Raw genomic sequence first — 6,982 nt, 5'->3', positions numbered from 1 at the left:
ATGCACCTTTTATTTTGCACTTTATTTTTATATCTTTTTCATATAAAAGAGAAACACTGTGATATTTAAGCTTATGTGCTTGATTTACTTCACTTAACATTATCATCTCAAGGTGCATCCATTTTTTACAAATGACTCCAGTTTACCCTGATTTACAGGACAGTGGTAGTCTGCTGTGTGTAAACACCATATTTTCTTTATCCGTTCATCTGCTGATGGACATACAGCCTGCTTCCAAGACTTAGCCATTGTAATTTGTGCTGCTATAAATATGGGCATGCAGACATCACTGTTGTTTGATCTTTTTAACTCTTTTGGGAAGATGCATAGAAAGGAAATAGCTTGGTCAAATGGAATTTTATTTTTAATTTTTTGAGAAACCACCATACTGGTTTCCATAGTGATTGTATCAGTTTGCACTCCCACCAACAATGAAGAAGGCTTCTTTTCTCCCCCTAGCCTCACCAGCCTTTTTTTTTGGGCGGGGGAGGCTACTGGGAGTTGAACTCAGGACCTCCTGCTTGCCAGGCAGGCTCTGTGCCTCTGATCTAAATTGCTAGACCCCCATTCTTTTGTTACTGGCTGATTTGTTGGTAGTAGCCATTCTTTCTGGAGTGAGATGGAATCTCAGTTTGTTTTAATTTGCATTTTGGGAATGGCCAGCGATGTTGAATATTTTTTGTGTATTTATTGACCATTACATTTCTTCATATGAGGTGCCTATTTTTTGGTTGGCTCTTTAAATTTGGAGGGGGTATAAATTTTGGGGTTGCTTTTCCCAGTGCAAATTTTGCTTTGACACATCTCATTTGACTGCCTCATTTAGGCAGATCTTCCCAGAAAGACACTGCCTTATTCTGCTGGGCTCTGATATCTCTCCCAAGGACACACATCCATTCAGATACCTTCTCACCCATCTTAGGCTCTGATTTCTCACCAAAGCACAGCTATGCTGGGCCACCTTCCTGGGTCCTGATTTTGTCCTCTGGTCATCTTGGCTCCTCCCCTATCCCATCAGAGACATCCACCTTTTTCTACCCATATAATGGTTTTAGGGCTAAATGGTTTGAAAATGGAAGAGGAGGAAAGAGAAGGTAAAGTGAGAAAAAAAAAAAAAAAGAAGCATTCATTTATCTTATTTCACATATGCTTCTTCTGGCTGTGCATCAGAAATAGTTAGAGAGCTTTTAAAAATGACTTATGCTTGGCCCTATCCCTAGAGATGTATGATCATCCAGCAAAGGTCCTGAGCACCTACTTTTTTGGAAAACTCTTCAGGTGATGTTACTGTGAGAGGTGGATTGAGAACCACAACTCCCCTGGAGGCAGAATGGAGAGAGCACTGCAAGTAAAATTGAGGAATCAGAGAATGCAAGAAAGCCACGAGATGGCCTCAGATTTGCTCACTGCATGGGGGAGGAGATGTCGTCAGCTAAGACTGAGGGAGATCAAAATTCTCACAGGGTAGGAGTGGGGACTCTATGAAATAACGCTTACCGAGACAAGGAGACACATTTTAACTTAAACATTATAGATTACCAGGTTGTGTGCACTGCCCTCTTCAAGTTACATGCTTCAGAACATATTAAACTTCCTCAAATATTAAATTTATATTTTTAATGAATATAAAGATAAAATAAAGGGAGTAAACAATAGAAAATGGGATCAACTTCAGTAATATGCTTTTTCTCCCTTCTTTGTCTATCCTGTATTTGAGTTTACAAATTAGCTTTTACTAGGTGAGTAATGGAAGAAATGGTGATTTTAACTTCATGGAGGTATAACTGATACACAAAATATGAGTTTGGACATGTGCATACATCTTCGGTTCCATCACTATAACCAAGTTACAGGACATCCAGCTCGTCCCAAACAGTAATATTTTAATTTCCACTTTTGGGGGTTTTTTGTGTGTGTTTTTGTTTTTGCTTTTGTGTTTTCGTCTTTTTGAGACAGGATCTCTCTATGCAGTTCAGGCTGGTCTTGAGCTCACTTTGTAGCCCAGGCTGGTCTCAAAATCTCACAACGATCCTCCCGCCTCAGCCTCCCAAGTCTGGGGTTACAGGTGTGTACCACCACAGCTGGCATTTTGATTTTCAAAAAATAATAAAATAAATGATGGCTCAGCAAGCAGGAGAATTTAGGGGCACTGTTTTAGTTGGCCAGGGATGCCATAGCAAAGTACCACAGGCTGAGGATCTTAAACAACACAAGTTTATTTCCTTGCAATTCTAGAGTGTAGAAGTCTAAAGTCAAGGTGTGTCAGCAGGGCAGGCTTCTTCTGAGGGTTCTCGCTGATGTATTCATGCCTGTATCCTCCTGGTGTCTTCACACAGTCCACCTTTATCCATGTCTGTGACAACTTTCTTCTCTTATAAGGTCACCAGTCATGTTAGATTAGCACCTGCCCTAATGACTTCCTTTTAATTTAATCACTTCCTTAAGAACAGTATTTCCAAATATAGTCATATTCTGAGAACCAGGGACTTTAATGCATAAGTTTGGGTGACATATAATTCAACAAATATCAGGCACTTAGACCACACAGAGATTTTAACCTTCTTCCTAGTGTTTCCACTCTCTTTGTATCATGGGTGGTTTTCCCCCCTGACTTCTTAGCTCTATGCCTAGAAATCTGTCTGGTAAACACTTTTCCATCATGGTTGACATTTATTAATAATTTTCTGTGATGTTATGTCTTTAAATGTTTTCTATTTTACCACATTCAGCTAATTATGCTTCCAAGCAAAACTGAAACCCCTGTGTTTGTATTTCTACTTCCTCATTCTGCAAGGGAGCCTCCTCCAGGGTCAGAGAGAGAGACCATCAGAAACTAGACAGCTTCATCTCTTAGGGGCTTAGTGTGGTTCACCTTGTTTTTTATTAACGGGTCCTCAGAATTATGTCTCCTACCCATGAGAAGAGAAATAAAAAAGCAAAAGTAACAAGCCCGGATTCAAGTTTCTGATGTAAAGAGAAAACGCTTTTAGGAAATTTCTGGTAAGTTTCCAAGTCCTTAAACCTTTGTTTGTCACATGGATGCGGGGACAGATATCTCTTAATACACCAGCTTTATTTTTAGATGAATACATGTTGGTGTATAAACCATTACTTGTAAAAACAATCAATGAGAAATGGCCGTGTATTAAATACACATCAGTCTATTGAAGTGATAATAGTAAATGCTTTTCTGGAGAGAACCACACCATCACGTGTAATTAGGTGGCAAGAACTAAGAAGTCTAGTGAGAGGGCGTCTGGTCGTGGCTGGCAGCTTAGTGAAAAGAAGAAGGGAAACAGTACAAAGACTGTCAGGGATTTAAGCCTAAAAGATTGTAACAGGATCAGTAGTCCTCTGTAAACATACAAAATTCTGCCTTCCATACTGTATGGTATTATTAAATGTCTACCCCTCGTCAAAGAAGACCCTCGCCAGAGGATAGCTTTTCTTCTGTTTTAATCTTTCACGCACAGTTTCCTGATCTCGCAGTAATCTGATTTACAGCCAAAAGTGAGGAAAACGAAACCAGCTTGCTGCTGCCTGGCTTTAGTTCCTCAGAGCGCCGCTACTCGGGGAGGTGGGGAGCCGCTCTAGGCTGCGGCCGGGACTGGGACACCCGGAAGAGCAAGTGCGGGCCAACCTCAGAGCTTGGGGCGCGGCCCAGAGTCGCGTGTGATGGAGATGGCCCCCTGTGCTGGTCCCCAAGAGTTCTGCTGATTTGGCACGCACTCGTTCAACATCAAGAGGGACAACTGAAGCACTCGCTTGAGAACTGCACCCTGCAGCTGCTTGCCATAGTTAAGGTAGTTTACTAAGAAAATTTGTATTCACAGTTGCTTCGAAACAGAAAGCTGAGAACCGCCGGGAAGCCCGGAAGCCAGGAGCCATACCAAGGTATTCTCAGAATTATCCTCACCAATCTCTAACTTTCCTCAATTTCAACATTACGTAAGCAGATGCTCCTAAAATTCATAAAGTGCAAACTGTTTTAAAAGTTTTGCTGAATGGCATGGGCTCAGACTACTGGATCGTGTGTTCATAATTGCTATCTTGCTGAAGAGGCAGGACTGAAAAATTGGGGACATCATAATAGGTTCAGGGGTATTGCTGAGGAGTCCGTTATGTCATACTGAGACAAGGTGGTGTTGATTTTTCTATTTAATAGAAGAAAAGCCTCTGGATTTGGGGACTCTGTCAGTGTCCCTATCTATTGTAGCTATTGACAATGTCTGAGCAAAAGTTGTAATACCATGCTGTGAGGTGGTACTACGTGCATTCTGCAGCATAGCCCGCCCTACACAGGCCCAAGAGTCGCTGCCTGGAGGTCATAGAGCTGTAAAAGAAGGGATGGACCTATGGATATCTTTAAATTGGATACTCAGATAAATAGATATAGACATGTAAGATTAATCAAACACTTAAACATTGACTGCTCCTTTCAATAGAGCGGTAAAAGTCAGTAGTACAACTATGTTAGCTATTCTGTGTATACGTATTTTTCCCCTTCTTTCTTTTTTCTTTTCCCTCATCCCAGTTGTTCTTTCCTTTTGAGCAGTTTCCTTTCCTTTCACAATGTGTATTGTACCTCCTAGATTTAATTCACTCCTTCAGGTTCTTACACTAGTGAAGCAATATGGTGTTTACACACGCGGGTCTGATTTATACCACTTAAGAGTATGATCTCTGGTTGTGTCCACTTTTTTATAAAAGCCCCGAGATACAACAACCATTGTTAATTTCCTATCACCTTGCCTGAAATTCTGTATTGCTTGTATTGTTTTTGTGTTAGTTTCTAAATGTATGTGAGTTTATTAAGATGTTTTTGTTCTTTTATCTTTAAAATAAAAAAAGAAGGGATGGACCTCCGAGTCCATCCCTGTGCTACACTGCTTCAGGTTTAGGTTCTATTGCTGTCTTCACTGGCTAAGAGAGAAAATCCAGAGCTTGCCTCTCAGTCTTCAGGCTCTCCAGAGTGAGCGCAGATGGTTATGTTGCCAAAAGAGGCGAGCCTTCTGACCTGATGAGGGTATGTGTGCAGAAAGGGGCAATTCCTTCAGCAGGAGTTAAGCTTCCAGGGCAAAGGCAGCAGGTGCTAAGAGCAAAGGCACTGAGGCTGTATCCCGAAGGACTATGACACAACAGGAAGCTAATGCACATTACGAAACTGGATGCTTACAAGGACTGCAGGATAAAACACATTTATAAATTTTCCTTCTGATAAAACTTCTTTCTCATTTTTAGGATCACCTTATTAAAACCTGGCCTTAGATCTGGCCTGATGAGTGGCTTATTCCCCAGATTTCTGTCTGGGATTCTGGTCAAGTAATTACCTCGGCAAAATGAGGGAAGTCCTTAGACTTACAGACAATGCTACCAGAAGGGTTTTCATAAATTCACTATTTTTTAATAACACTAAGAAAATATGTTACACATTCAGTAAATTTTTGTTAAGAAGTTAAAATGCGAGAGGCATTTATAAATAATGAACAAAGTGTACAAATTCCTTTTCTTCAGGAATGCACAGAATGATGGGGGAGGCAGGAAATAAACAAGATAAGTAGGTAAGAATATGTAGACTATATGGTCATAGTAAGTCCTCAGTAAATTACAAATAAAGCCAGAGAAGAATGAGGATTTTGGAAGATCAGAAGTTTTCCATAGGCTAGACAAGCAGTATCTTACTGAGAAGGTGACATTTCATCAAAGACCTCAAGGACATGAGGGAGTGAGCCCTGTGACAAGGACATGCCAGGCAAAAGAGATAAGCACAATAACCTGAAATAGGAGCAGGAGCCACTTACACCAAAGAGAAACAAGGAGATCATGGGCCAGACCAGATCTAAGAGAGAAATGAAAGTAAGATATGATATCAGCTGGGGATTTAGCTCAGCGGCAAAGCGCCTGCCTGGCAAGCACAAGGTCGTGAGTTCGGTTCCTAGTACCGGAGAAAAACCAAAAAAAAAAAAAAAAAAAAAAAAAAAAAAAAAGATGGATATCAGAGGGGTTGCAGTGTACCAGATCATGTGGAGTCCTGTAGCTCATAATGCGGACCTTGGCTTTCACCATCGTCAGATGGAAAGTCACTGGAACCACTGGACAGGTCACTGGTATGTTATTATTCACGTGTTATCAGGGTCCCTTGGCTAGTATTTTGCAAAGCCTCTGAAAGGGTCAATAACAGCAAAAGGCAAACCTGGGAGGGAGCTACTCTCGCATTCCAAGAGAGAGACAGTGGTGATCAGATCCTAGATATGTGTTGAACAGCATAGGATTTGTTCCTCATTGAGTATAGCATGTGGGAAGGCAGACAAGGAGCCACCACACATTTTGGCATGTTTATTTGTGGTATTAAAAGCATGTAAGCATAGGAAAAAATGTCATCTGGGATATTCCTTTCACTATTCTTTGGAACTTATATATATTTGAAAATGTTCAGAGTTTTAAAAGTTGAGGAAATCCATACTATAAACACATCTAATCAATTTGCATTTTAATTTGCTGTGATGCTGGTTTTGGTTCACATTGTTGTTTGCTTTTTGATTGAACAGATTCTCAAAAACTTATTCTCAACCAAGCCAACATTGTCCTGCCAACGTCTGCCCTCCCTCCCTGATTTACTGAATGTGACTTGCAAAGTCTCCAGAAAATCAAACTAGTCTAAAAGTTCCAGATCAAAGAACTTCGCAAAGGCATATTTCAAGCTTCTAATACAAAAAGTAAAAGCTGTCAGAAGAGTGGTGGTAAGTTTGTAATCATTAAAGACTTGTTTAATTGGGCTGGGGATACAGCTCAGCAGCATAAGTCCTGAGTTCGATTCCTGGTACCAAAAAAAAAAAAAAAAGACTTGTTCAATCAACTCTCTTTAAAAGTTGTCTTTAAAAATTAATTCTAGGGGCTGGGGATTTAGCTCAGCGGCAAAGCGCCTGCCTGGCAAGCGCAAGGTCGTGAGTTCGGTTCCCGGTACCGGAGAAAAACCAAAAAA

The 6,982-nt window shown here is 40.7% G+C and overlaps 1 protein-coding gene across 6 annotated transcripts in view; it reads left to right on the top strand.

The window, feature by feature from the left end:
- The first annotated feature begins 2,798 nt into the window (after positions 1-2,798).
- Positions 2,799-6,982, top strand: part of Samd9l (sterile alpha motif domain containing 9-like) — a 21,359-nt gene continuing 17,175 nt past the window's right edge. For 3 of the 6 annotated variants that reach the window (XM_013516048.1, XM_013516049.1, XM_013516050.1), the window contains exons 1-2: positions 3,564-3,894; positions 6,549-6,740. The gene's annotated coding sequence lies outside the window, so the exon portion shown is untranslated. Of the gene's footprint in view, positions 3,001-3,563; positions 3,895-6,548; positions 6,741-6,982 lie in introns of those variants that run through there. The other 3 variants (XM_005388027.2, XM_013516051.1, XM_005388029.2) reach the window with 3 other exon arrangements.

Source organism: Chinchilla lanigera, unplaced genomic scaffold, assembly GCF_000276665.1.
Source record: "Chinchilla lanigera isolate Chin_1 unplaced genomic scaffold, ChiLan1.0 scaffold00031, whole genome shotgun sequence".
NCBI lineage: Eukaryota > Metazoa > Chordata > Mammalia > Rodentia > Chinchillidae > Chinchilla > Chinchilla lanigera.
Note: the sequence above shows the minus strand (reverse complement) of the source record. Positions and strands in the feature narration are given on the sequence as shown.